The sequence below is a fragment of the Schistocerca serialis genome, chromosome 8, assembly GCF_023864345.2.
Source record: "Schistocerca serialis cubense isolate TAMUIC-IGC-003099 chromosome 8, iqSchSeri2.2, whole genome shotgun sequence".
Taxonomy (NCBI): domain Eukaryota; kingdom Metazoa; phylum Arthropoda; class Insecta; order Orthoptera; family Acrididae; genus Schistocerca; species Schistocerca serialis.
The window spans coordinates 99,260,974-99,279,664 of NC_064645.1; the positions used below are offsets into that span (position 1 = coordinate 99,260,974).

Sequence of the window (18,691 nt, forward strand, 5' to 3'; positions counted from 1 at the left end):
CAGGTAAAATTCATGGGGAACATAGGTTTCTTCGGAAGTGACCAAGGGTCACAAAGAAACCACGTGGTGTGATTATAAGATGAAATACTTGGGTGTGGTAATATTAATATGAAATACTTGCGTGTGTAAATCTAAGCTGGAAATATTTAAGAACTGCGTGTGCAGGACTCGAATTACAGACAAGCACTTCCACATGGTGAGTACAGTGTGAGTCTCAACCTGAATACGAGACAATAAAAAAATAGAAGTGCTTGTCCAAGCTTTCAGTTGAGGATCCGTGTGTGAGTTAATTAAGATACCAAAAATTTCCATTATGTGATACGTTAGTGTGACGCAAGCTTGATATTCTGATAAGCTGAGAGAGAATTAAGGTGGGCCAGCCATCTACCCAGCAACACCATGTGGGCTACATTGCTCAGGGAGATCTACATAAATCCTCCACAGTTTGTGGTACGGAAATTTATTACTTGGGTCAGTGATGTGTGAATCCAGGATGACTATTGATTGATGTGGGAAAGCAGAACAAGTAGATAACCAAACACTTTGTTTTTGGGATGTATTTTATACTGCCAAAGTGATTTATTTTGTATATGTAATCTGTCTGACTTGTATGAGACAGTAGTGAATTAGTTTCAAATACGGTGGGTCAAGCATGATTTTCCTTAGTACAGCCCGACAGTCAGTAAATTCGTTATGTTGCTACAGAATGAGCTTAAGACAGTATGGGAAAGGATGAACTAGAGGAAGATTCTTTACCAATGCAGAATGTGCACAGTAGCAATAAACAGAAACATTATGAGACTATAGAATAGTAAAATGCTCATGTAATGTCATGCCCATTGGGTGGGGTACCCTTGTTTAACTATTGTGTTTACGTGTAATGCAAGAAACTATGCAACATTAGCGTGAAAGAATTTATTATAATAAAATGGCTCTGAGCACTATGGGACTGAACTTCTGAGGTCATCAGTCCCCTAGAACTTACAACTACTTAAACCTAACTAACCTAAGGACATCACACACATCCATGCCTGAGGCATTTGAACCTGCGACTGCAGCAGTTGCGCGGTTCCAGACTGTAGCGCCTAAAACCGCGGGGCCACCCCGGCCGGTTATTACAATAAAAGAGGAGATATACGAAATAAATGATGGTCTTGATTATTGAGTTGTGGGTAGCCATTTTGTTGAGGGTTTATACCATAAGCTCCGTTTTTTGATAGTATACCCAAGCTTTGATTTAAATATATGTCACAGAAAGGACATGTGGTCCTGCCAGGGTGGAGTGAATCCATCAGAAATATGCACAAGCTTTTAGTCAGATGTGTTATCCATTCCGTTGCGTTAAGAAGTAGAGACGAGAATAAATTATAGCTTAACTGTTAGGCACTAGGGAACTAATTTCAAACGTAGTTGCAGTGGGTATGATAATTCATGAAAATATTTTGATGTACGAATAATAAAAGCACTCGTTTGGCACGCCACTCATCTAGTAGGCCTGACTACTAGATGCCACAGATGAGGATAACCTGCCACCAGTATCATGATGCCTTCGAGTAAATCCGTGTGGGTGGTAAAATCGTCGCGGAAGGGTTTTTCCCTGAAGCATCTGAATCCATTTAGCACCCATCAGGGGATAGAAGGTGCGGTAGAACTCGTTTGGTAAGCCGTCTGCGCCAGGTGACTTGTTCAGGGCACCGCGTGCCATGCCCTTGTTAAGTCTTCAGCAATTATGGGAGGCAGCAGGGCGTCGTCCTGGGCCAGTACCCTGGGCCAGGCAGGTCGCACAAGATGTCGTCGTACTCGCGAACAGTCTGTGGGTCCTCGGCATGAAACGTCATGTAATGCTGGACGAATGCTGCAGCTGTGGCACACTGTGAATCGACACGACCACCCACTGCTGTCTCTACTGATATTCTGAAGTGGCACTTGTGGTGGTGTCTCTCTCTGATGACGTGATATACGGATGCCATTTTGGTGATGATGATGATGATGATGATGATGATGATGTGTGGTTTGTGGGGCACTCAACTAAGTGGTTATCAGTGCCTGTACAAATGCCAAACTTTTGCTCAGTCCAATCTCGCCACTTTCAGGAATGATGATCAAATGATGAGGACAATATGAGAGAGTGCAGGGCACTCTCGCTTCTGATTCGGTGTAGGAAATACGATCTATGGCGATTTGACTTCATACATTGTGATGAAATGGTGTGCAGCAGTTTGTGGTCTTGTTTGCGTGCTCCAGGGAAAGAAATACGGTAAGCTTTACCTGCGTTCAAAGGAAGAGGGTGTCGACTTAAACGTCTGCAGTAAAAGCACAGTGTTGGTGGGGCGACAAAGGGCGTTTTTTTCTGGGGAACAATGAAGAAACATTTCCAGATGGCTGCGTGCAACGGTCGCATTATGCAAAACACATTAACTTTGGCGCCAGACGTCCAGGTATATGGCCTAGCACTGAAAAGTCGCCGACAGCGCATTGTAGGCCTTGTTAGCGGGCAAGCTGCCAAAAGAAATGTAAACGTTCTGCAAATTTCCGTGGGACAGGGAAAGTGGAGCCCAGACATCCAGACTCTGTTTCAAAACATGTTTTGTCATTGCAAGTTTATGGCCACTCTTTGCAAACTTTGAAATGGACGCAACAGCGGAGATAACAAGCTGTTTATGGAGGGCTGTGCTTCCACCCTGTATTGTTAGCAAAAGACACGGCAAACGTGTGGGAAAGAGGCTGTAAAGCTGATTTTTTTCTGCTTTCTGCCAAGTAACTTTAAGTCTCTGATTGATCAAATCAGTTTGCAGTGCAGAGACCATTCACCGAGCTTAGAATGCCTGGCTCCAGCTCGTGATTGGCTTGTGTGAAAATGGGGGAAATCAAAAAAGAGAAATGTGCTTTTGGAACCGAGCTGACGAGGAAACGGGGAGAAAGGGAGATCGGCACTCTGGTACAAGTCTCTTGTACTGGCGCTTGGCTAGTAAAGAACTGCAGGTCTCTACCTAAACGGTGAGACTTGTGTCCTTTGCTAGGGTGCGACTTAGAGCCTGAACCAGTCACCTTCTGAACCATCAGAGGTACTGCTTACATCATCACTGTCCCAACGAGTGATGCGTGGGTGTACTTATTTGTCGTGAGTCGGCCGTCTGAACATTGGACATATTCCGACACGCACAGTTGTGGCACGGAGTCAAATTGGTTTGGCAGACCAGCAAACGGGTCCAACTGCACACTGGAATCCGTCGGGGTTTCAGAGGCTCTTAGGGAAGTACCTGCGTTCTGAATTAACCGAATGCGAGACCGCGTACTTGCATTTTTCGGGAACGCGCATTTAATAACAGATGTCGGCCGTCCATGACTTCAGTCACCGAACGCATCGTAGTGTGCCACCTTGACCAGTAGGATGGTAAAATATTCGCTGCTTCGACGTAGGGCTATAATATCTATTTCTCAGCACCCTGTTCTTTCGAGCCATATTTTTCCTTTTTTTTGTATGGTAGAATATAGATGCTTGGTGGTGGCGTAGTTAGAAGTCATAAACTGGATTCGCATGTATGAAGTGAGACAGAGTGAGCAGTGTTCTAATTAGTGTCGCGTGTCGATCCCCAGCAGATCACTTTGCCCACCATAGATCCCAATTTAAAAAGGTTTTGTTAAATAAATATTTTTTGTATGATGTTTCTTTCATAATTTTGTTGTCTTGTCTAGTCTAAGATCAATAAATCGATTGTGAATTAGACTACAACTTCTCCCTAAGTTCTGATTAACAGTTCCTTCGCATTTTTATGGCAGTCTAGATCAGAAACATAAGGAGTAGCTTTTTCATTTGGTGTCCACTGCGTGGGTCTTTCACTTCATTGACAGTAATCTTCTTTCAAACACAAACACCCAGTCATCTTGAGGCAGGTGAAGATCCCTGACCCCACTGGGAATCGAACCCGGGATAGCGTGCTCGGGAAGCGAGAAAGTGACTGTGAGACCACAAGCTGCAGACCGTGGTAACCTGCGCCCTCGCCCAGACTCGGGCTCCGTCAACCTGCTCCGCGGTGAGACACAGTAGGTGAGCTTTGAGATGATTAACCACCGTCTGTCGGTCTTGTGATGACAGCTGTATCATTAGTGCTGTGTAATAAAATTTCGGAAGACAGTCGCCCAAAGCCAGCACGCTCTGTCATAGTCATATCCCATGAGTGTCCTTTGGATGGCCAGCTTGGCGCGATCGAGCCACCAATGGAAGGTGGAGTGACGTACATGCAAACTCTCGAGGCAGCGCTCCCACGTAGCGGCATCTCCCGCCGAAACGCGTCCTCTTACAGGTAGGAAACATTCACCATCCATGGACCGCGGCAGCGCGATGTGAGTTCTCAGGGGAGTGTAACCGAGCAGATGTGTGCCAAATGGTCGGTGAAGACTGTCGGCCACAGTTCCACGTCCCTCGTCGCGGCTCGGAGCCCTCGGGAGACGTATATCCGGTCAAGGCGACTGGCAGAGTGGTCGGTGAAATTTGAATATCCACGGCAGACATCGTGAAGGAGATACCACATGTCGTGTTGCGTCAGATCCCTCAGAAGTGTCTGTAGTGCCGGGCAGGTAGAGTAGCGCGGTGTTTTCTGCTAGGACCAAGACACTATTAAAATCGCCATCTATGATGCAGTGTTCTGTATTCCCATTTAGGAGTGGAGCAATTTCGTCGGAATAAAAGGTTACCCATTCAGCACGGTGACATGTCCCGGAGGGCACGTATACATTAACAATATGAAGTGCTCCCACCATGATGGCAAATCTTCATGCATATGCAATGTCCGATGCCTCTATGCCGTCACATAATACGATGGCGGTTCCGCCGGCATCGTCCCTAGACGGGACGCTGTAGGTTGTGTATCCATGAATGTTGAAGTACAGCTCAGGGTGGACTTCTTGAAGCAGGGTGATATCCAGGTCCACTGCCTGGAGCAGGTCATGGAACATGCGCGTTTCGATGACAGAGTGTATGCCGTTAACGTTGACTGTGCCCACACAGTAGGATTGGAACATCTTAATGTGGAGTGTGTAGATGCAAATGGCGGCCTCTCGGTGCTAATGGGGCCGCTTGGCTACACATCTTTGTGGCGGGCACGTCTAAAGCGACACTTCTATGGGTATTATGCTGTCCTCAAGGGACGTGTGGTGCAGGAGCATCAAAGGTGTCTGGTGCGTCTTCTGCCTCCATTTCAGCAGCCCAATCACCGAGAGGGGAAGGGGTTGGTGGCAGTGCGTCGTCAAAGGCAATTGGCTCCATCATCTGGTCGGTGTCCTGAGGAGCGTGGTGGGGACGTCTAGATTGGGTGAGACCGCCATCCTGTCTGTGGTGTCGGATGCCTGCCTCGGGGCGGTACTGGTAGAGTCTGTTGGCAACGACGCATCAGAGACGGTGTCGGCAGCTTGCTTCCTGTCTCCAACCCGTTATTCCTCTTCCGCCGAGAGGTGGCGTTTCTTATGACGCTTGGGCGACCATTGTTTCTGGGACTGCGTGTCCAGCCCCAGTAGAGGGCTGTGGTCAGTCTCCTCGGCCATGAGGCCAGAGTACGGAACCGACGCCTCTGGTATGACGACAGTGGTGGTGGTGGTGGTGGTGGTGGTGGTGGTAGTGACGGACTCTATGTCCGTCAAGGGCGTCTCATGGTGCGGTGCCGCCGTCAAGGCGTCATCGGCGTCTGAGCTCGCAGTCGCATCAGACTGTGTCATTTGCGTGGCGTCTGTGCATACCGACGGCACCGCTTCCACGTACGTGAGCGGTAACGCGGTCGGCCCGATGCTTGTGGCACCAGGACAAGGCGGCGCTGGAGGCTGTTTGATCGGACTTGGCCTTCCTGTCCACAGCCGGCGCACGTCCGCGGCTGTCTGTTATGAAGTATGATGGCTCTGCAACCGCCGATGAATACGTACGACGGTGCGTGTTTGCGGAGTTCGATGCGTACCTGTCGGACGCCATTGAGAACGTGATAGGTTTCGAAGTGTTCCACTTTTCTTCCATGTAGCTTACGACCGTGCTACATGGCTGTAACAGTGTGCATTCCCACAGCCACGTAGTCCACTGTAACCGTGCCAACCTTACCGCCTACATGGCGAAAGCGGTAGCCGTTGGAGGAACGTCGGACTACGGTGCCTCATGCCTCTGAGATCTTCATCTTGAGACAGACTGCACTGGAAGTGATGGACAGATGGGCTGTCTATCAACTCATTGGGATCTACATGCATGTCGTCTCTCAAAAACCGTTCGATTTATGAGCCTTTGGACGCGTGTAGGGATCTTGAAAGTGAGTTTTACCGTCGCGTGGCCGTAAGAGAACTACATATCTAGTGTGAATTCTAAGTGACAACGACGCCGGTCGGTGTGGCCGAGCGGTTCTAGGCGCTTCAGTCTGGAACCGCGCGACCGCTACGGTCGCAGGTTCGAATCCTGCCTCGGGCATGGATGGGTGTGACATCCTTAGATTAGTTAGGGTTAAGTAGCTATGAATTCTAGGGGACTGATGACCTCAGATGTTAAGTCCCATAGTGCTCAGAGCCATTTGAACCATTTTTGACAACGACGTAGGCAGTACCTCGCGCAGCGAGTAAACAAACACGTTCGGAGCGCTGCTCAGCGCGCCACGCGTACTTAAAGTGTACTTAAAACGTGGATCATAGGAGGCGAGGAACTGGCAGAAACGGATCTGTGAGCAGGAGTCCTGAGTCGTGCTTGGGTAGTTCAGCCAGTAGAACGCTTGCAAGGTCCCGCGTTCGAGTCTCGGTCCTTCACATGGTTTTGATCTGCCAGGAAGTTTCACACCATCGCACAATCCGCTGCAGAGTGAAAATTTCATTCTGAATTGCGTCACTGTTCCGAAGTCAGCATTGACATTACACACCATTGTGCTACTTTACTTTCCCCGTCCATAATCAGAAACTGCAACACATTACATATTGTATAGAGTGCCGAGCACGCTCTTATAATGCAGAATACTACACTTTCTGAGATAATAACCCTAAGCTATATAGCACGCGATCCTAAATGACATGGCAAACAGCTGAAGCTATCCCACTGGCGGGAACAAGCAAACTCACTGCCACAGATCGTTTACACGTTCTTAAGTCGCAGCTGTTGTCACCAGGTTGCAGTACAGTATCATAAATCTAAACGTGCAGTTACACCACTGCATATTCGGTTACAAATTAAATATTAAATAAAGTACACCAGTTACCTAAAATCTATTAGTAGCCATTAGATACTATGTCAAACATAAGAGCATATAATGGAACGTAAGGGAGCTTGTTGCATACGTTTAAGCTGCACTTTAAGGCACGAGATTCAAGCTCGTTTATCAAAATTCCTTTTACGACAACGCCCTTTTCCCCATCTGCTCCTTTTCCTCGAACATATCCAAGTCCTCCACAGCTCCCGCCGACTTGATCCCTCTCATCCCCTAGCTGCTCCTCTCCTCTCCAACCCCCGCCCTCTCCCGTGCCTTCACCGATGTGTCCCCCCCCACCCCCCACCTCTACACCTTTCATCTCCTTTACCAGGATGGCTTCCATCAACTCCCCATCCCTGATGATGCCCTTTCTCCCTCCATTTAACCCTCCTATCAGTTCTGATCCTCACCTACCCCTCCCCCCCTCTGTCCTGTTCCTGGGCTCTTCCCCCACTTACATCCTGTTTTTTCCCCACCTACCCTCTCTCTGACTCCATTCTCTCTCCCGGGGCCTTTTGCTTTCCCCTCCACTGCCTTCCCCACTACTTCTCGCGTCTGCCCTGCCCCCCCCCCCTTTATCTGTACCTTCTCCCTCCATCAGCTCCCCGCTTTTTCCTTTTCCTCTCTTCCCCCCCTTTTCCCCTTCATCAGTCAGGGTCTTCCCCCGCACCCCCCCCCCCCTGCCGTGTCACTTGTGTAGTGCTGTTTTAAGTCAGTGTTGCGAACAGACACCATACTGTCGCTAGTTGTGTTTTTTTATCTCACGCGAACAGAAACCAGACTGTTGCTGTGTTTTTTAATTGTGCCTCTCTACTTACTGTGTATCTTCATCCGTATCATCAACCTCGTGTTCTTATATTTTAACTTCCACAACCTTCTGCTATTTTACAGTTTTTTTAAAGTGTCACCATTTCATCACCTGTTTTTATTGTTTTTTTAAATTCTCTTTATGTTTTTTTCACTCTTCTGTAGTCTGTAGAACGGCCTATTACGCTGCTGCCAACCCGCCCCCCTCCATTTGGGGGGAGGGGGAATAGAAATGCAATAAAGGAAAAAGAAAAAAAATCGAAAACGCCAAGGGGCAGAGTAGTACCACTATGAAAATGTATATAAATAACATGACATCCAATAATACACTCCTGGAAATTGAAATAAGAACACCGTGAATTCATTGTCCCAGGAAGGGGAAACTTTATTGACACATTCCTGGGGTCAGATACATCACATGATCACACTGACAGAACCACAGGCACATAGACACAGGCAACAGAGCATGCACAATGTCGGCACTAGTACAGTGTATATCCACCTTTCGCAGCAATGCAGGCTGCTATTCTCCCATGGAGACGATCGTAGAGATGCTGGATGTAGTCCTGTGGAGCGGCTTGCCATGCCATTTCCACCTGGAGCGTCAGTTGGACCAGCGTTCGTGCTGGACGTGCAGGCCGCGTGAGACGACGCTTCATCCAGTCCCAAACATGCTCAATGGGGGACAGATCCGGAGATCTTGCTGGCCAGGGTAGTTGACTTACACCTTCTAGAGCACGTTGGGTGGCACGGGATACATGCGGACGTGCATTGTCCTGTTGGAACAGCAAGTTCCCTTGCCGGTCTAGGAATGGTAGAACGATGGGTTCGATGACGGTTTGGATGTACCGTGCACTATTCAGTGTCCCCTCGACGATCACCAGTGGTGTACGGCCAGTGTAGGAGATCGCTCCCCACACCATGATGCCGGGTGTTGGCCCTGTGTGCCTCGGTCGTATGCAGTCCTGATTGTGGCGCTCACCTGCACGGCGCCAAACACGCATACGACCATCATTGGCACCAAGGCAGAAGCGACTCTCACCGCTGAAGACAACACGTCTCCATTCGTCCCTCCATTCACGCCTGTCGCGACACCACTGGAGGCGGGCTGCACGATGTTGGGGCGTGAGCGGAAGACGGCTTAACGGTGTGCGGGACCGTAGCCCAGCTTCATGGAGACGGATGCGAATGGTCCTCGCCGATACCCCAGGAGCAACAGTGTCCCTAATTTGCTGGGAGGTGGCGGTGCGGTCTCCTACGGCACTGCGTAGGATCCTACGGTCTTGGCGTGCATCCGTGCGTCGCTGCGGTCCGGTCCCAGGTCGACGGGCACGTGCACCTTCCGCCGACCACTGGCGACAACATCGATGTACTGTGGAGACCTCACGCCCCACGTGTTGAGCAATTCGGCGGTACGTCCACCCGGCCTCTCGCATGCCCACTATACGCCCTCGCGCAAAGTCCGTCAACTGCACATACGGTTCACGTCCACGCTGTCGCGGCATGCTACCAGTGTTAAAGACTGCGGTGGAGCTCCGTATGCCACGGCAAACTGGCTGACACTGACGGCGGCGGTGCACAAATGCTGCGCAGCTAGCGCCATCGACGGCCAACACCGCGGTTCCTGGTGTGTCCGCTGTGCCGTGCGTGTGACCATTGCTTGTACAGCCCTCTCGCAGTGTCCGGAGCAAGTATGGTGGGTCTGACACACCGGTGTCAATGTGTTCTTTTTTCCATTTCCAGGAGTGTATGTTAAAATACTTGAAATACTTAAGCTGCACAGACGTTTAAGGTACGAAATTGAAGCTCATTTTATCAAATTTGTTACTTGAAAACGCCATGAGACGGAGCAGTACCAGTGCAGCAAATTCATATAAACGATCTGACATCCAGTGGTTAAATGGATAGGAACTTTCGACAACCATTGCATTTCGATTCATGAACAGGACAGGTACAAGATATGGAGCGTTCAGAGACAATTTCCCTCGCTCAGTATGCTAAAGGAATGGGAAGGCAATCGCTTGTAGTGGCACTACGCATTCTCCACCGCACTATGCTGTACGTTGCAGAGTATTTATTTAAAAGCAGATGCAGCACAGCCTGCCTGCGCTAGTTAGCCATATGTGAGCCGATGGCTGCTCCCGCCCGTGTTCATTATAAGGTAATAACGGGTGATGAGTGGTGGGTGACCACTGTGTACTTGTGTGTGACTGTGTGTGTGTGTGAAAGAAAGAGAGAGAGAGAGAGAGAGAGAGAGAGAGAGCCAGCCCTGTGTGTGTGTGCTATGAATGTGGCCGGCCCCTTGTTAGCTGGAGAATGTATCCCACACCCTAGACCCAGGGCCGGAGGTGAAACTGGAGCTTTGCAGCGAGTCCGGCCGGTAATTGCTTTCTGCTGGAACCGCGCTCCAGCCGACCAAAGAAAGGCGTGTGCGGAATTCCTCTGCGTGGCGACCGGCTGCGCGCAGCACGCAGGCACGGTTCCCAATTCACAGGGCGGCAGGTCATACGTATTTTAACGCTTCAACATACACTTCAGAACGACTGGAAAGCCGAAATCACGAGTGTGAAAAATGAAAGAGCAATTAACAATCAAATGGCTGCAATTTCTTTCGAAAAATTCTATATGATCGTGGACTCCCTAGAAAGAAAGTTCATTGACTGCTTCGTGTTAATTTGTCCGATTTCAACGGCTACAAGCAAATAAGAAATATTATGTAAACACATGCAGCAGTTCAGCTACTTTCTGGTTTTATTGTATGCTATGAGTAATCTGCTATTAAGAGGGAACGACTGTATGTGAAATTAGAAGTATATTAATACGTACAGCTGCTGACGGACATTGATATATATCAACGGGGACAGGTGAAAATGTGTGCAGCGACCGGGACTCGAACCCGGGATCTTCTGCTTACATGGCAGGCGCTGTATCCATCTGAGCCACCTTTTTTTTCTTTTTTTTTTCATTTAGTTCGTTGTGTTTTGGTCGTTGCGGACATCACATGACAAGTTCGTTTTTGATTCTTGAACTCAGTTTTTTTTTTTTTTATTATTATTATTATTACAGAGGCCAACCAGGTCTCTGGCCGAACACGCTGATCTAGCATGCCGGTACCACCGAGGGCACAGAGGATAGTGCGACTGCAGGGACTATCTCACGCACGCCTCCCACGAGACCCACATTCTCACCTTGTATGTCCACACACTACGTTCGTAGTGTCCCACCCCACCACACTCATCACTCGTGGAAGACATTCTTACCAAGTCCCGTAAGAGTTCGGGGAATGTGTGTAGATCCGCACAAAAGAAGGAGGTCATGGCCGGTATTGCCAGAACTATGTACTTACATGGATATGGTGTCTGTTCTTTCGGACATGTCCGAAAGAACAGACAACATATCCATATAGGTATATACGACTCTATGTAGATTAAAGGCCTAGCGTGCACGGCACGCCTCGGCGTTAGAGAGCCGGTTCCACGCTCCCTATTTATACAGATTTCAGTAAACCTGATATGCTGGAACATTAATTGGGCGGTTTTACTCAAAATGTTAACGAAAGTTTCAATAGCCTCATTTGGATATACGCTGCAAAAATAACATCCAGCCGAATCGAAATTGTCAACATTGCTTCAAATCTGGCCATATGTCTATTCAGTGTACGCCATACCCCACTAACGCGCGTGGCAAATGCCCTTCGGATCAAAATCGACGACGAAATGTGCCGTTTCTGTGAAGAAGAGACGCCAGCGGCGATGCCCTCAGCGACGAAAAGGGCTTTGAGGACGAAAATGAGGGATTATCAGGTCAGAGTAGCAGAAATCGGCCATCCACTAGCCGGGGCGATAGTTATTATGGACCAGGCATCGATCTAATCACGTAGGTTTCAAGCTTTCTGCCTTTTTTATATGATAGATACCTGTCAAACTTTAAAAGCGTTTCTCTCAAAACCATGTTTTTCGGCATGGTTGTCGTCGCCCACGCTACAATTTTCACCCGATTTTAATGACTGTCTCCCTTGAAGAAAACTGAAATCTCCTCAGTTCATTGTAGCCGATTTTGTTTATGTTGTTATTTCGTATTTTTCTCATCCAAAAGAGAAGGTTTCAAAATGGCCATATTTTCCAAATATCTATAATTTCGCCATTTTTACAAATCCCTAAGATGAACTGAAGTTACATCTGTAAGCATCAAGGTGATACGTTAATTTTATATTTCAGATAAACACACAGGAGACACAACGACAACGGTCGATCTACCTCCTTTCAGAGCTGCCTCGGGAAACACTGAAGGTATTAATACTTTTCAATAAAAATAAACGAATAAAAACTTCAATACACGCTTTATTCATAACACAAACCCCATTGTCTACTACATTACAGTACGAAGAAAAAAACCTGAATTTCAACAAGATTTTCGTCCGTAACTCTCTCGTTCACCCTTATATTTCTCATTTATTACTGTTATCATACTTCCCTACCTCTTTTATTATTTCATAGAAATGGAAAATAAATCTTTCATCTTTTAAAGCAAATGAAGCATTGTATTTCATCGCTACGTCACTTTGTGAAAGTATTTCTAGACTAGGGTTGGTGCCATTCTACCACACAACGGATGTCCGGCGACAACAGCGAGAAATTACCATACAGATCAGGTGGGGGCAAGTCCTGCACACCGCACGTGCACGCGTATCTTAAGCCAAGACACACGGCAATGGGGCGCATTAAACGAACCGTCCCAGCAATACTGTTTCAGTCCTTATGCCATGTGTTTGTTGCTCCTTTCTCTTGGCATTGTTATTAAAATAACGCTGATCGTTTTTCTCATTTTCTGTACTACCAAAATATTTCAAACCAGTGCACATTTTATCAATGAATATGACTCCTTTTTTGAAAAGATTCAGTTAAAAATGTAAAATTTTAGCACTGCTGCTGTATACAAATGATATTTCGTTTTTTTAACTCGGTTATTAGTAACAATTTACAAAAAGGCAGCTGCTGTAGCCGAGGACAGACAAATACAAAATAATGGCTATTCAGGACTAAAATATCGTTATCGGTTAAACCAATTGGTTTTCCCAACCTCTAATAAAGACCATTCTTTTACTAAATGAATTAATGGTCATGACGCAGTGTCATACAATGAGTAAGCTGTCAGGGACACCGAGGAGAAATTTGGAGAGGAAATAAAATCTTCAATGTTTGCCAATGACACTGTAATTCGCTCAGAAGCGGTATATAACTTGGAAGAGGAGTTGGACGGAATGGATAGTACACACAGCTTCAAATACGGACAGCCACAGCCGTTGAAATACATGGTAAATTTAGCTCGAAAAAAAAACGCAAACAGCTGATAACCGCTGATTTACGGACGACCGATTTTGCTGCCTTAAAGTGGCATCATCAGGAAGTTCTACATTGAAAGGGAAGCATTCTTGTTATCTCTACATTTCAGTAATTGAGGAGAGTCAATAAAACTGTAAACCTAAATAAAAAATACTTCAGTAGTCTCACATCGATTAGCACACGGCGACACCCCTACGTTCATAGTCACAGAATTCAACCCCATGTATGGGGGAAGTATTCATAGCACCGTAATACATCCCCAGTACTATGCGCCACAATGTTCTACCGGTTATTTTTTTTTTTTTGCCTACTTCGCTCTTCATTGTGTTCCATTCTGTGACTACGAACGTAGGCCTATGTAGCACATGCTGCTTTATGCACCAGCGTCCGGTTTCCCGGGTTCGATTCCCGGTGGGGTCAGGGATTTTCTCTGCCTCGTGATGACTGGGTGTTGTGTGATGTCCTTAGGTTAGTTAGGTTTAAGTAGTTCTAAGTTCTAGGGGACTGATGACCACAGCTGTTAAGTCCCATAGTGCTCAGAGCCATTTGAACCATTTTGCTTTATGCAGCGGAACAGTCGTGAATAAATCTGCGATTTCATTCAAGTCAATGTAGCAGAAACGGGTAGTGTCTTGAGAAGTTATAGTTTGTTTGTAAACTGAATGGAATCGAATGAAACTGGGCGATGCTGAGGGAATTAAGATTGGGAAATACACAATAAAGGTAGTAAACGAGTTTTGGTATTTGGGTAATAAAATTACTGACGATTGACGACTTACGAAGGATGTAAAATGTAGACTGATGGCAAGAAAAGTGTTTCTTATGAACTTTCTTAAAATCGACAATACATTTTAGTTTCAGAAGACATTTTCTGAAATCATTTCTTTGGAGTGGAGTCTTGTACGGAAGTTGAACGTAGCTACTAATCAGCCACGACAAAAAGAGGACTGATTCTTTTGGAATATCGTACTACAGAAGAATGCTGAACATTAGATGAGTGCATTGAATAACTAATGAGGAGTTATTGAAAATAACTGGGGAGAAGAGAAATTTATGGCACCACTTGACTCATCATGTGTTCAATGAACAGCCAGTTTGGTAATAGAGGGAAGAGCCGAAGGTAAAAATTGTAGAGGGAGACGATGAACTGGGTCTAGAAAAGTGAACTAAGACCAAAACACGAATTGTACGCTGATTTCATTTTACACTGGTGTTCAAAACTAAAGCAGCAAACAGAAACTTTGCAAGCTTGAATTTATTTTGCCACAGAACACTATAAATAAGTGCTAGTAAAGTAGGAACAAAGTATAAAATACAGAAGGTAAACAACTGCAACAAGCATAACGGTAGACAATGATATTTTTCCTTTCTTCCAATTCAACAGGTTTGCGAACACATTCCAACAACTGGTCAATCCGCTCAGTATGGGGTGTGGCCACCTCTGGCAGCGATACAGAGCTTACGACGACGGGGCATGATCGGAATGATGTCATCAATCTCATGTTGAGGCAGTCTTGTTGCAGAGCTGCCTGAAAGTCTTTGAGAGTGAGAGGTGGATGCTGACGTGACTCAAACCGTCTCCTTAGTGAATCCCAGACGTGCTCAATGCGATTCAATCCGGGAGAGCGAGCTGGCCACGCCAGGCGTGCAATATCTTCCGTTTCCAAGAAAACATCAACCGCACAAGCTCTACGAGGTCGAGCATTATCGTCCTTGAATACGAAGTCTGAGCTCACAACGGAACTCCTGGCTCCCCCCTTCGGAGGCTCGAGTCCTCCCTCGGGTATGGGTGTTTGTGTTGTCCCTAGCGTAAGTTAGTTTAAGTTAGATTAAGTAGTGTGTGAGCCAAGGGACTGATGTCCTCAGCAGTTTGGTCCCATAGAAGCTCACCACAAATTTCCAAATTTCTTCTTTGTCTTACAAAATATTATGCAGCATGAATGAGGCTGCTCAAGAGACATTAAATAACAGCGTCGGGAAAATAAAACGTGAGACGAAAATATTCCACGCACCTTCGATTAGGCAACCCCAAAAATGGTTCAAATGGCTCTGAGCACTACGGGACTTAACTTCTGAGGTCATCAGTCCCCTAGAACTTAGAACTACTTAAACATAACTAACCTAAGGGCATCACACACATCCATGCCCGAAGCAGGACTCGAACATGCGACCGTAGCGGACGCGCGGTTCCAGACTGTAGCGCCGAGAACCGCTCGGCCAATCCGGCCGGCTAGGCAACCCCAAATATGGATTATGCAAGCCGGGTTGCCTGTCTCAAGGTGCATCAAATATTTTCCAGGCCAGAATTATTTTCTTCCTCTGCACTTATCGGTCTTTTATTTCCATTGTGTACACTGAAACAGCGCTGCGATGGAGTCACATTTAAAGCTATATGTTTTAAACTCTCAAATACTATATACAGTAGCTTCATAACTGTAGCACTGTATTTTTAATGTCTGATACACGTACTATAGCTTCATTGCCACAGCAGAGTCATTCGACGTTTTGAAGAATATTGGTAGGTAGGTCATCACAGAACAGACCCACTGTAGTCCTGGTAGAGATTACGGTATTGGTGGGCCACCAGAGGCGCAGACTCACTGCAGTCCTTGTAGAAATAATGGCATGGTGGGTCATCAAAGACGTAGACCCACTGTAGTCCTTGTAGAGATAATGGTATTGGCGGGCCACCAGAGGTGCAGACCCACTGCAGGCCTTGTAGAAATAATGGTACTGGTGAGTCAGCAAAGGTGTAGACCCACTGTAGTCCTTGTAGAAATGGCCAGCAGCCATCTGTTGCGACTGTGCAGGTGCACAATCACCATCGAAGAGTCTTGCGGACAATATAGCAAGTCCATAAACCACCACTTGTGCACTCACAAAGTTTCTGGAATTGTCCTTAGATCCAGCAATGCTGTTATCCAGTCCCTTGCTGAGTTATTAACACACGTGCAAACACTCACAGTCCCAACTTCTCACATATTATCCATATACTATGGCCAACAGAAACGTGTGCAGTGAAATGTAACTAACAAGTTAATAATATCATGAACTGGTGACAATTACAATTTTATAACATAAGAATACAATAACAAAGGTACAAAATACATCGTTAAAAACATAACAATATAGATAACATTTGTAGTACAGGCTTTACAAAAGAATAGATATAGACATATACATCAGTGTTACAGGAATTATGACATGAGTACATACATAGAAGATCAGAATAACTTGCGAAACATCAACTTCACACATGAGCATTTAAACAGAATGAATAATGTCTAATATCTTTACAAAGTAAATAACATATTATTAATGCCAATTATATTTGAGGATAACAGTATTCCTCATCATAGTGAATGTAGCTTAATATTAAAAGAAGAAAAAATTCTATGAAACTACACAGAGACAGGAAGAAAACAAATACTCAAGGGTACACAAACACATAGTGGGATAACACCAATAGGAAAGGACAGGGTTCGTTTTCAGTGTAACATTTGGTACTGCAGTCCAACCCAAAACTTCATATATCTTTCCTCTTATTTCATCCTTTGTTTCCACCAAAAAAATTCTATCTAAGCATGCTTTCTGTATTTATATGTTCACACATTTCTTACCTCGACATTTATTTCCAAGAAAATCCTACCTAAACCTGTTTTCTCAATGCATTTCTTCCAATTCAACGTAACTCATTCTCTTAGAGGCTACCCCCTCGTAAGCTAACTTAAATCTACTGAGCTCAGATGCTAAACTAAGGGACGAGGCAATGCAGCAGCACAAAATAAGTAACACAAACAGCAATGACCCAAAAATTGGAAAATTGCAAAGCAAGCTACAGTAAATCTAAATTAACAGATAAAATGCAAAATTACAACTAATATGAGCCAATGTGCAGCAACATGAAAAATCAATGAGTAGTAAAATTGGTTTAGCAGAGTAACACAAATTAAAGTTCAGTAGCACTATGCCTGGCAAACAGCAGCTTATATCTAAACATGACATAGCTCAAGCAGAAAAAATATTACAGTAAAGATAACAATGCAGATAAGGGAAATGTATAATCACATCTTAATGTCTAAGTAATTAAAGTGGTGCACCATAACAAATTATTGTAAAAAAAATATTACCATGTACTTGAAAAGAAAATTATGTGTTACTGTTACTAGTTCCTTCTTATTGTTCTTTCCTTTCCAAGTGCTCCTTTTTTAAAGAATGTGGATCATAAAATAATTATTTAATAGATCTGTTGACAGAAAGTGTTCACATTAGTAAATGCATTTCATTTTATAAAAGCAATGCTGCAACACAGCTGGAAAACAGGTGTCAAATGAAATAAGCAACTATGAAAATCATTCAATAGTCATGTGGCATTTCGTAAGTCAGTAGCACTCAATTCTCGTAGAAAGACGCTTGTCATAATCAGGTGTGCAGATGTAAAAATATTTCTCGTCATTTCATTAGGCATTTCAGTAAATATCAGAAAGTATGATATGTTTCCAAGTAATTAGCGTGTCGGATTTGCGATGCTTTCTCTAAAGGAATGACAATGGCCAGGATAATGGCCTCCCTTTTTTTTTTTTTTTTTCTTCCTGTGCTCTGAAAGGCATGCACTAATGGCTTTTTCTCCAGGCGTCTGACACAGCTGGGTGCCCACGACGCATTATGTGTAGGTTGTCCGTTAACTTTCTTACGGAAATATTTACGACAGCAGTTTCCACTACAGTGACAGTCGCATATAAAAATATTTCACAGGTCAAGAATTTGCGTTACAAATCTGTAGAAACAAAATGCTATTGATATAACAGTGTCCAAAAAAATTTTCGTCTGCATTGTAATACATTCACGAATATACACACACATTTCATAACTCTTAAAGTACGTTTCTTGGTTTCCAACATCCTTTTCATAAATCAGAGTCCCTAAACACTACTCATTATTCCTTACCTCATTATACATATACATATTCGTCGACACTTCTTCAATATTTCATCATGAGAAATACGTAGCATAATAAACATTCCTCAACAACATAATACACATCGTCGTCGTAATAATAACATCATAACACTTCAGTCAAATCTCAAAATCGTCGTAACTTCCTCCAATAATTTCTGAGCCTAAAAAAATTCTCTGCTCATGTCAAAAGTGTCAGCTGCCTCAAACGTACGTTAAAAATCATGATCTCATACCAAATACATCATTCAAAGCTCTCATAGTATCACAATGATTCCGAAAAAATATGAACAGTTTACAAAGTACAGACAAAATACAGTTTCATAAGTGTGAAGTTATCGAACTGTATAATTGCGTAAACATGTGTCACTGATGTAGTAAAAA

The 18,691-nt window shown here is 45.1% G+C and overlaps 1 protein-coding gene across 1 annotated transcript in view; it reads right to left on the minus strand.

The window, feature by feature from the left end:
• LOC126416851 (uncharacterized) overlaps positions 1–18,691 on the minus strand; it is a 1,707,974-nt gene that overhangs the window by 80,498 nt on the left and 1,608,785 nt on the right. The gene's annotated exons all lie outside the window — the stretch shown is intronic.